This window comes from Myotis yumanensis, unplaced genomic scaffold (assembly GCF_028538775.1).
Source record: "Myotis yumanensis isolate MYYU_CA2020_CCGP unplaced genomic scaffold, mMyoYum1.0.hap1 SCAF_1, whole genome shotgun sequence".
In the NCBI taxonomy this organism is placed as follows: Eukaryota; Metazoa; Chordata; class Mammalia; order Chiroptera; family Vespertilionidae; genus Myotis; species Myotis yumanensis.
Window position 1 is genome coordinate 208,569,832 of NW_027223752.1, and position 12,548 is coordinate 208,582,379.

General features: G+C 40.5%; 1 protein-coding gene across 1 annotated transcript in view; it reads left to right on the plus strand.

Annotated features, from left to right (window-relative positions):
• SCFD2 (sec1 family domain containing 2) overlaps positions 1-12,548 on the plus strand; it is a 348,367-nt gene that overhangs the window by 3,164 nt on the left and 332,655 nt on the right. The gene's annotated exons all lie outside the window — the stretch shown is intronic.

A 12,548-nucleotide genomic window follows, 5' to 3' on the forward strand; every position in this document is an offset into this window, starting at 1 on the left:
ATTGTGGGTAGCATTAAAAAAACCCACATTTTTTTTTCTAACCAGAATAACCATATCCAATAAACAACAATAAGCCACATGGAATTGAGTCTAGGCTTTTTCCATTTCTCTTTCTCAGTTGACTTTTCCACATGATTAAAAAACTGCCCACATAGTTATGAAACAGTGCTATTGTATATATGTAAATAGTATGCTCTGGGCATTAATGGGAACAGTTTTTTTTAAAATTATACTTATTTTTTTTTTATTCTTTTAAAAAAAATATTATAATAAGTATTACAAAGGGTATTACATATGTGTCCTTCCCCCACCCCCCGCCCTTGACAATCCCCTGCCCTCCCTTACCCCCCAGTGTCTTATGTCCATTAGTTATGCTTATATGCATGCATACAAGTCCTTCGGTTGATCTCTTACTCCCCTCCCTTCTGCCCCGCAACCCTCTCTGGCCTTCCCACTGCAGTTTGACAATCAGTTTGAGGCAGCTCTGCCTCTGTATCTATTATTGTTCAAAAGTTTGTAATGGTCTTTATTATCCATGAATGAGTGAGATCATGTGGTATTTTTCCTTCATTGACTGGCTTATTTCACTTAGCATAATGCTCTCCAGCTCCATCCATGCTGTTGCAAATGTTAAGAGTTCCTTCTTTTTTACAGCAGCATAGTATTCCATCGTGTAGATGTACCACAGTTTTCTAATCCATTCATCTACTGATGGGCACTTAGGCTGTTTCCAGATCTTAGCTATGGTGAATTGTGCTGCTATGAACATATGGGTGCACATATCCTTTCTGATTGGTGTTTCTGGTTTCTTGGGATATATTCCTAGAAGTGGGATCACAGGGTCAAATGGGAGTTCCATTTCCAGCTTTTTGAGGAAACTCCATACTGTCTTCCATAGTGGCTGCACCAGTCTGCATTCCCACCAGCAGTGCACAAGTGTTCCTTTTTCTCCACATCCTCTCCAGCACTTGTCGTTTGTTGATTTGTTGATGATAGCCATTCTGACAGGTGTGAGATGGTACCTCATTGTAGTTTTGATTTGCATCTCTCGGATGATTAGTGACTTTGAGCATGTTTTCATATGTCTATTGGCTTTCTGAATGTCCTCTTTCGAAAGGTGTCTATTTAGATCCTTTGCCCATTTTTTGACTGGATTGTTTATCTTCTTTTTGTTAAGTTGTATGAGTTCCCTATAAATTTTGGAGATTAGGCCCTTATCAGATATGACGTTGGCAAATATGTTTTCCCACGCAGTGGGTTTTCTTGTTGTTTTGTTGATGGTTTCTTTTGCTGTGCAGAAGCTTTTTATTTTGATGTAGTCAATGGGAACAGTTTTTATTTCTGTGTATATTTTTCACATGCTTAGAGAAATTAGAGAACAAAAATGATGTACTTTATGTTATGCAGAGTTTCAAAAATAAAAGAACATTTTTTCAGAAACAGGACAATGAAAAGATACAATAGTTACCTTTTCTACTTTGTCCTTCATCAACAATTCTATGAGGAAAAATGCATCAGAAGGGGGAAAGTGTCTGAGTATCTGTTCCCTTGTCTTCATGTTTTTATTGATTTTTTACAGAGAGGAAGGGAGAGGGATAGAGAGTTAGAAACATCAATGAGAGAGAAACATCGATCAGCTGCCTCCTACACACCTCCTACTGGAAATGTGCCGCAACCAAGGTACATGCCCTTGACCAGAATCGAACCTGGGACTTTTCAGTCCACAGGCCAACGTTCTATCCACTGAGCCAAACCAGTTAGGGCTATGTTTTTAGCTTTTATACAAAACAAAACCTTTCAACACCATAGATTCAAATATCAACCTTAAAGGATACATTTGGAATTTCCTATCATATTTGGAATTAATTTTCAGCTCCTGAAGTTTTCAACTTTTTTGTAGATTAGTAAAAGTGGATGATGAGTATGTATGATCCACTGTGGGAAGAAAACGGAAAGTTCTGTAGCCTATCTTTTGTAAGCTTATACAACAGTAAAAAAATGGGCCATGTGCTAACTCAGCAGCACGTACACTTAGCGTTCAGAGGGCCACTCAGAAGTGAATTGCTAAGGACTTGCTGAGCCTCACTCTGGACTAGGGACTATGAAGAACATAAAAGAATATGAAATAAAATTTTTGACCTCCAGGAACACTTTTTTTGTTGGGGTAGTCATGATTTACATATAGGTACAATTAAAAATAATGTAAATCGAGACTAATAGAGCTGCTATAGATTATGTACTTCCTACAAACAAAGTATAGGGTTAATGTAGATCAATGTGGAAGTTGTGGTGCTTGAAACAATGTCTTAAAGGATTTAAAAAGGTGAGAGGGCCAGGGTGAGCATAGGTATGGAAACAAGACAGTCAGGGGTTGTGAGGAAGAAAGATAACTTCATTAGACCACCATTGTCATCAGCAATATTAACATTTTTTTTAGGACTTACTATGTGCCAAGCACACTTCCAGGCATTTTACATTTGGAAAATCATTTAAGTTTTACAGTAACCCAGTTGAGGTAGTTGTTGTTACTCCCCCATTTTAAAGGAAAGGAAACTGAGGCAAACAGACAGTAAGCAACATTGCTAGCAGGAGGTGAAGATAGAATTTCAGCCCTGAATGTTTGACTTGCAAGCCATTGTTTTAACTTCTATGCAGAGGCCAGAGAAAAGTTGGCTTTTGAATAGATATAAAGAGACAACAAGAGACAAAAGTAAGGTTACTTCATGATTTAATTTGGTAAGGCCTATTTGTTCAATATAATGTTTATACAAACAACACAAATCAATTTTGGCTAATTTCAGCAAAAGGAATTTATTAGAGGAGATTGGATAGCTAATGGAATCAAAGGAAGGACTGTTAATCCAATTTTGGAAAGAACAACTAGTTTCACGCGTCTAGGGTAAAAACTTGGGAAAAACCTGCTCAAGGCCTTACCCCAGAGAGACTGAATTTTAACTGTTTTCTATCTGAGTCATTCTCCTTAAGATTCATGTTCCAGGAGAAAGGTAAGATTGGCCCAATTTGGGCCTTGTGCCCACCATTTGCTCAGTGGGGGTTGGGACCAATTCATAGTGACTGAGAATTGTGACAAGATTGTATGGCTTGCCCTAATCTGTTTGGCTCAGTGGATAGAGCATTGGCCTGTGGACTGAAGTGTCCCAGGTTCGATTCCAGTCAAGGGCATGTACCTTGGTTGCGGGCACATCCCCAGTAGGGGGTGTGCAGGAGGCAGCTGATCAATGTTTCTCTCTCATCAATGTTTCCAACTCTCTATCCCTCTCCCTTCCTTTCTGTAAAAAATCAATAAAAAAAAAAAGATTGTATGGCTTGGTGGAGGGGAAGTTCTTCAAAGGAAAACTGAAACATTTGACAAAAGTAGGGGAAGGGATCCTGGGCAGCTAAAACCAGTAGATGCCCCTTAATAAAAATACCACTTATAGAGTACTTATTGTGTAGCAGGCATTGTTCTGATCACTTTATATATAGTAACTGGAGGCCCAGTGCACAAAATTCATGCACAGATAGGGTCCCTAGGCCTGGCCGGTGATCAGGGCCAATCAGGTTCCCCGCCTCCCTGCCACCTCCTTCTCTCACTCCCTCAGTGCCCCGCTGCTGCCGCTGGTTGCCTGCCATGTTCTGCACCGCCCCCTGGTGATCAGCACATGTCATAGTGAGTGATCAAATTCCCATTCTGGTTGAACTCCTGAGGGGACACTTTGCATATTAGCCTATTATATATATAGGTTTATTTAATTCTCACAACATCCCTAACATAATTATAAAAAGAACATGTGACTTCCCAGAGAAGTTTGCAAAGAGAAGAGTAGAATCCATTGTTAATGAACAGGAAAAGCAAGTAAAATTCTGAGAAGTGTGGTGAAACAACTGTAAGAATCAAGATATGGCTTAGATCTGCAAGTAACATTTTGATTATGGTCTATTAAATAACTAACTCTTCAGTCCTCATTCTGCCCCAAGCTTAGTCACAAGCTTAAACTAAACCAGTCTTGAAATCCCATTTCCCTTGCCAGTGATTGCTTTAGAAATGGGGAGGTAACAAGTGAGTCTTCTTGGTCAGATTTCTTTGCTTCTGAAAAGAGACTCAAACAAAAGACACACTTTCCCCTTTCCCTTATCCTTCTCCCTCAATGGCCAGGACTCTGATGTAAATCCTGAATCTGCTAGGCCAACTTGCTCACATCCAGAAGTTGAAACTAACACTTGGAAGGTGGAGTTGTCACGGGAGCTGCAGAGAAGAGCAGCAATGGGGTTACTGTGTCTGGACCACTATCATCTATATAATAAAAGCCTAAGAGATCATTACAGTGGAACAACCAGAACAACCGGTTGCTATGATGCGCACTGACCAACATGGGGCAGATGCTCAATGCAGGAGCTGCCCCCGGTGGTCAGTGAGCTCCCACAGGGGGAGCGCCGCTCAGTCAGAAGCCCAGCTCATGGCTGGCGAGCACAGCGGCAGTGGCAGGAGCCTCTCCCACCTCCGCGGCAGCGCTAAGGAGCAGCGAACTGAGTGGTAAGGAGCAGTGAGTAGGTGGGTGGTAAGGAGCGAGGGGTCCTGGACTGCAAGAGGGATGTCTGCCTGCTAGCTTAGGCCTAATCCCCCCAGGAGCGGGCCTAAGCCGTCAGGCGGACATCCCCCAAGGGCTCCTGGACTGCGAGAGGGCACAGGCCAGGCTGAGGGACCCCACCCCCCCGAATGCATGAATTTTGTGCACCAGGCCTCTAGTGTAGTATAGTTACTTATTGTTTAAGCCAAATTGAGTTGCTGTTTTCTATTACTTTGTAACCAAAGGCATCCTAACTGACACATTTTCTATACCTCATTATTTCATCTATAAAATGAAGGCATTAGCCTAGATGACTTATAAGGCTCTTGGATTTAAAATAAAAATTCTTCCTAACTGTGCTCCATTTATGACTCAGCTCTGCCTCTGAGCACTTATAGCTAAATTCTTTCATATACATTTTCCCCTCTAGCTCTTCATTTACAGCGGCTGCCTTTTCCTCTCAGATTCTGAGTGAGTGTTGTCATGGAATATGTGCTTTAAGTGCCTCCCAAGTTTGAGAGTGTGTTCATAAATGTCAAAGGTGGTGATGGGTTCTAGAATGCCAGAAGCCGGTCCATCCTTGCTGCTTGACACAGTCGCTGCAGGACCTGCTGGGGTTGGACCCAACACTAGAAAGATATGAATAAAAAAGAAAGCTTTAATGAGAGCAGGTTGGTGAAATAGACCAGAAGTCAGGTTGCAGAAGATAAAGAGATGGATGGTGAAAAAATTATAAGCAAATAAAGGTCTAAAACAGAGAGCAAATGGATAGTTGCCGGGGGCGGGGGAGGGGGCAGGGGGGGGGGCGCGCACGCAGTTGGGGCATGAATGAAAAAGATGAAGGGGAATATAGTCAATGATATTGTGATAACTTTGCATGGTGAACAGATGGTGACTAGATTTAGTGTGGTGATCCCATCTTAATATGTATAAATGTCAAATCACTGCTGCACACCTCAAACCAATATAATATTGTATGCTAGCTACTCAAATAAATAAAATAATAAGTTAGGAAAAAAGCAATAACTGAGAGAAAATGGTAGTTTTTACAATTTTTATTTTTACAATTGCTTGGAAACTGAGGGGATTGCACTGTTTAATTGCTTTGCAAAAGAGAAATTGAAATAAATTCAGCTTTCCTAGCATATAATGTACTTCTATCAAAATAACAACCACTGCTACTGCTTCCAACACCACTCCTGGAAACTTCTCAGTGAAATGAATGTGAGGATAAAAAGTTAGTACTAAAATGCAAAACAGATGGGTGCTTGGCAATAAATAATGTTCCTGCAATGGAATAATGTTTAAAAAGCAAATCTCTATCTGTGACATCAGCCTTGATAATAAAAATTTATTTCTGCCCTGGCCAGTGTGGTTCAGTTGGTTGGAGTATCATTCCATACACCAGAAGGTGGTGAGTTTGATTCCTGGTCAGGGCACATGCCCAGGTTGTGGGTTCGATCCCCAATCGGGGTGCATGCTGGAGGCAACCGATGATGTTTCTCTCTCACATTGATGTTTGCCTCTCTCTCCCTTCCTTCCTTCCCCTCTCTAAGTTAGATTAAAAATATTATTTTTAATATCTTATAGAAGGCTGTTTGTAATTATAGCCATTGAAGGTACTGCCAATGCAAATGAGAAATTGATAACTTAAATGCAATATCACATGGCTTTCCAGTCCCTGTCCATGGGTCACAGAATTATGTGGAATATTTTATTCAAGAAGGAGGCAGAATCTTTTCTGTTCTTACCTTTTCCTTCTGTTTAATAGATATATATTATTGATTTCAGAGAGGAAGGGAGAGGGAGAGAGAGATAGATACATCAATGATGAGAGAGAATCATTGATCGGCTGCTTCCTGCACTCCCCCTACTGGGGATTGAGCCCGTAACCCAGGCATGTGCCCTTGACCGGAATTGAACCTGAGACCCTTCAGTCCGCAGGCTGACACTCTATCCACTGAGCCAAACCAGCTGGGGCTTCCTTCTGTTTAAGTGGGTTTCATTCTCTGCCACATCTCCATTCTCCGTAAACGATTGCTCTTTCAGTTCCTTAGGTACCCTTAGCCTGATTCTCTGCCTGTATTTACTATGTCTGTGTTTGGTGTCCCTGGCTCTGGCCTAACACTGCACCCCTGGTGCTACTGGTTCTGTTCTGTGCAGGGCCCACTTCTCCTCCCATAGCCTATAAGACTGTGTCAGCAGCTTTCAGATTCCTCTCTGACCTCATCTCTTATTCTCTTCCTTTCTGTCTTCTTTCGAACCTAGTGGCTTTTTTTTCCCCTAATAGGACACTCACTGCCTGCCACAGGCACTTACTCCTGCTGTTTCTTCTGCCTAGATAGTTCTTTTTTTAAAAAAATATATTTTATTGATTTTTTACAAAGAGGAAGGGAAAGGGATAGAGAGTCAGAAACATCCATGAGAGAGAAACATCGATCGGCTACCTCGTGCACACCCCTTACTGGGGATGTGCCTGCAACCAAGGTACATGCCCTTGACTGGAATCGAACCTGGGACCCTTCAGTCTGCAGGCCGATGCTCTATCCACTGAGCTAAACCAGCCAGGGCTTTTTTTTTTTTTTTTACTTTTTAGGTAAAAATTACAAATTAAGTAGAAGAAAGGCCTACCTCTTCTCAGCATACAGCTGTTATATTGAATTTTTTTTTTGAGGCAGTCTAAAGATCATCTGGTCTCAGTTACAGGGTTAGAAAACAGAATTAATGAGTAATTTGTGGGGGAGAAGTAAAGCAGAGTTCTTTTCTAAAAATGAGGGGATAAGTGTTCACTAGGAGTAGTTAAATAATTCAATATGCCAGAGACATTTAAGTTATGTTTCTTAATAAAGAATTATGTTTAATAGTCAATTGTGTTCAAAAACATTGAAATGCATATTGAGAAAAGAAGGTTTGAAGGTAGAAATTCTTGTACTATAATTTCTCATGTATTGCAACTCAGTTATGGTGTTAGAGAATGTGCAGGCCACCCCCAGAATCTTTTTCACATTGAAACATTTTAAATGGTTTGTGGTCTGTGTTGTAAGAAGACTGAACTCTGGGTCATTGTGGCTTTGGGATACATAATTTAAATGGAAACTATGGCTCCTTTAAACAAAGCCAAGAGCCCTCTGAAGTTAGCTAAATGGAAAAGAAAAAATGGAAAGACTTATTACACTTGAGTGACGAGTTCCTAATTAGATTGATGTTCATTGCCAAGCAAAAGTCAACAAGTCCAAAAATTTAACTCCTATTGGGTTAATCAACCACAACCTTTATTGGGGTGCTTCTGAGTCTTATGTTGTATAGACCAGAGGGTATTGAACAGCACACCAGGGTTGTCCCACAGCTCTGACTACAGTTCTCTCTTCTGACACCTGCTGGTGTTCTTGCCTGAGGGCCCTTTTCTGTCCTTTTACTCTGCCTTCTAATAACAGTGTGGGATAATGACTGGTGGTGGCGTAGCTGGGATCAACAGAGTGCTGGTAGGTGTCCTAGCAGAACTGGAAGGAGTACAAAGGAAGAACTAAGAACAAGGCTATGGTTTTAGCATTAAAAGAAGGCATTTTGGGGCCCCAAGGCAGGGGAGGTCTGAAATCCTGGAAGTCTATTTGGGTAAAATGTCATGGGTAGGAATATGAAAGTAAACCCTTTGAGCATGTAAATGTGTGTTGTAATTTATCCAAAATATAGCCCTAGCCAGTTTGCTCAGTGGATAGAGCCTCGGTCTGCAGACCAAAGAATCCTGGGTTTGAATCTGGTTAAGGACACATACCTCGGTGGCAGGCTTCTCCCCAGCCTGGTCCTTAGTTGGGGCATGTGCAGAAGGCAACCAATCGATGTGTTTCTCTCATATCGATATTTCTCTCTGTCTTTTCCTCTCTCTAAAAATCAATGAAAAAATATCCTTGGGTGAGGATTAAACAAACAAACAAACGAACAAAAAAAAACCCACAACAAAAAATATTTATTGACTGCTCTGTGCCAGACACTTGATGAAGACAAGATCTTTGCTTTCATGAAACTTGTTCTAATGGGGGAGACAGACAACAAACAGATATATATTATGTCAGCCGGGGATAAGTGCGATGAAGCAGATAAAAATTAAGGGAACCAAGAGTGACTAGGGATTTGGGGTGGTGAAAAAGTATATGGGGGAGATGTCTTCCAAACAAAGACCTCAGTGAAGCTGAATCAGGGGCTAGAACATTCCAGCCTGGGAAAAGAACTAGTTCAAAGATAACTTGTGGTATAAATTTGAGTTTCCCTAATGGCTAATGATGTTGAACATCTTTTCCTCTACTTGCTTTCCATATGAATAGACTCTTAGATAACGTCACTCTTCTTCACTCTTTTGCCACTTAACTCATTAGATTATTTTTACTATTGAGTTTATATAAGCCTTTGTCAAATATTTTTTCTATTCTGTAGCTTCTCTTTCCACCTTCTTAACAGGACCTTTGTGCAAGGTAAATTTTTTAAAATTTTGATGAAGTTCAGTGTGGGGGGCCCTATTCAGAGTTAGCCAGATGCTCAAGGCCACTCTGAGGTTTGGAATCTTAATCAGGGTGTCCAAGGACTACACACAGGCGCAAGAGCAAGGCCACAGTAATCTGTATGTTCGCTGTGCAAGTAAGTGTGCCCTTCTATAACCCAAAAGACGGATGTCACTCTTTGGAAAGAAGTCTCTTTTGTCTAAGTAGTATGACGGTTACTGACCAGTCAGTACGGGACTGCATTCTAGGGAAGATGTATTACTGATCAGCTGGTGCTGCTGCTTAGAGAGCTTATAGCTTTAAGGATGGCTCTTGTATAGCTCCTATGTTGGAGGCTACTATGTAGGAAAGATGTATTGTTACCTAACTGGTGCGTGGCTAACCGCTGTATGTAATTTGCTTTGAAGAACTGTTTTGTGTAGTGGCTCCTTGTTAGCAATCACTACTTGGCCACTGGCTTCTACAATAAAGACTCTCTTATATACCTACAACTTCTCATGGCCTCTCTGTCACCGAATGCCTGGCATCCCATCCAGTCCCTGGCAGAGGGGCTCAGACCCGATAGTTGGCGTAGTGAGGAGGGATGAAGGACCTGTACTCCAACAGTTGGTGTAGTAGGGCAAGATAAAGGAACTGAGTTCCAACAATTGGCCTAGTTGGCAGGAAGAAGGACCTGTGCTTCCAACAAGGGGACAGCAAGCAGGGTTCAAGGAGGAACTTACTCTGACACTTGGTGCTGTGAGCAGGATTCAGAAGTACGTGTGGGTTTGAGGAGCGAGTGTTCCCACATTCTATTATCAATTTTTCCTTGTATAGATTGTTTAAGATTATTAAGAACTCTGTCTGCCTAACCCTAGATTCTGAAGATTTTTCTATAATTTTCTTTCTAAAAGTTTTATAATTTTATATTTTACATTTAAGTCTATGATTTATTTTTAGTTAATTTCTTTAACATGTTTAAGACATATTGAGATCATTTTGGTTATTGTTTATGCATATCCAATTACTCCAGTACCATTTATTTTCCCGTCATTGAATCACTTTAGCACCTTTAACAAAAATCAGTTGCGCATAGCCTGGCTGGTGTGGCTCAGTTGAGCGTTGTTCCATGCATCAAGAGGTCACCACTTTGATTCCCGGTCAGGGCACATGCCTGGGTTGCAGGCTCGATCCCCCAGAAAGAGCATGCAGGAGACAGCCTATTGATGATTCTCTCTCATCAGTGTTTCTATCTCTTTATCCCTCTCCTATCCTCTCTCTCTCTAAGTAAGTAAAAACATATTTTAAAAACACCGGTTGAGCCCAGCCGGCGTGGCTCAGTGATTGAGCATCGACCTATGAACCAACATGTCCTGGTTCGATTCCCAGTCAGGGCATATGCCCAGGTTGCAGGCTTGATCCCCAGTGTGGGGCATGCAGGAGACAGTCGATCAATGGTTCTCTCTTATCATTGATGTTTCTCTCTTCCTCTCTCTTCCTCTCTGAAATCAATAAAAATATATTTAAAAAAATCAGTTGAGCATATTTGCTTGGACCTGTTTCTGGGTTCTATATTCTGATCTGCATATTTATCACTATCAATACTATACAATATTAGTTTCTATAGCCGTACAAAAAGTCTCAAAGTTGGGTAGACTGATTCCTCCATTTTAACTTCTTTTTCACAGTTGTTTTTATATAGTTTCTTTGCCTTTCTATATAAAATTTAGAATAAACTTATCTATATCTCTAAAAAATATTGCTGTGATTTTTATAGAAATGACATTAACCTTATCAATTAGAGGGGAATTGACATCTTTCCTTTGAGTTTTGCACCCATGTCTTGATGTGCCTCTATTTATTTATTTATTTATTTATTTATATTATCTTTGATCTTTTTTTTTATAAATGAATATTTATCTTTTTAATATATATTTTATTGATTTTTTACAGAGAGGAAGGGAGAGGGACAGAGAGTTAGAAACATCAATGTGAGAGAACTATCGATCAGCTGCCTCCTGCACATCTCCTGCTGAGGATGTGCCCACAACCAAGGTACATGCCCTTGACCGGAATTGAACCTGGGACCTTTCAGTCCGCAGGCCCGCAGGCCAATGCTCTATCCACTGAGCAAAACCAGTTAGGGCTGATCTGGAGATTTCTATTTGGAGTGTTTTAAATTATAAATTTAACTTCCTCAATAGTTATAAGACTATTCAAATTATTTCATATGTGTGAATTGTGATAGTGTTTTTTTTTGAGCAATTGGTCTTTTTCATCTAAGTTGTCAAATAAATGAATGTAGAGTGGTTCCTAGCATTCCCTTATTATCCTTTTCATATATGTAGATTCTGTATTGGTATTTTTTATGACCTCTGGTTTTTTTTTTTCAATCTTGCTAGAAGTTTGTCAACTTATTGATTCCCCCACCCCGCCCCCCCAGGAAACAGTTTTATGTTTCTGTGATTTTCTGTATTGTTTTTTATTTATAACTAGTGGCCCGGTGCACGGTTTCATGCACATTAATTAGAAGAAATATATATATATATTTTTTAAACAAATTTTATTGACTTTTTACAGAGAGGAAAGGAGAGAGACAGAGAGTTAGAAACATCGATCAGCTGCCTCCTGCACATCTCCCACTGGGGATGTGCCCGCAACCAAGGTACATGCCCCCAACCGGAATCGAACCCAGGACCCTTCAGTCCACAGGCCGACGCTCTATCCATTGAGCCAAACCGGTTTCGGCAGAAGAAATATTTTAATATCGCTATTCGCCCTTTCTCTATAATAGAAATGTCAACAAAAACAACTAAGTTAACAATCGACAATGACAAATCGAAACACATGTGTGTGATTGGCTCGAGTTAGAACTTTATATGTATTGCGCATGCGTGAGTCAACGTTTATTTTTAAATTGCCAATGCGCGTCATATGTGCCGGCCGGTTGGTCAGTTGGATGGTTGGAAGGACATACGGTCGGTCACTTAGCCTTTTATATATATATAGATTTAATTGAATTTTGCTCTCACCTTTATTATTTCCTTCCTTTTGCTTGTTTTGAGTTTATATTGCTCTTTTTTTCTACATTGTTGCGGTAAGAGCTCAGACTGTTGGCTTGACATTTTTTCTTTTTTTAAAATGCTTAATATATGCAGTTAGTACTATAAAATTCTCTCAGCACTGCTTTATGTATACATTTGATATGTTGTATTTTTAAAATATATTCTTATTGATTTCAGAGAGGAAGGGAGAGAAAGAGAGAGATAGAAACATCAATGATGAGAGAGAATCATCGATCAGCTGCCTCCTGCATGCCCCTTACTGGGGATTGAGCCTGCAACTCAGGCATATGCCCTGACCAGGAATTGAACCGGTGACCTCTTGGTTCCTGGGTCGACACTCAACTGCTCAGCCATGCCAGCCAGGTGTGTTGTATTTTTATTTTGATGATTTTTCATTTATTTTATGATCTCCCTTGAGACTTTCTATTTCATATGGATTATTT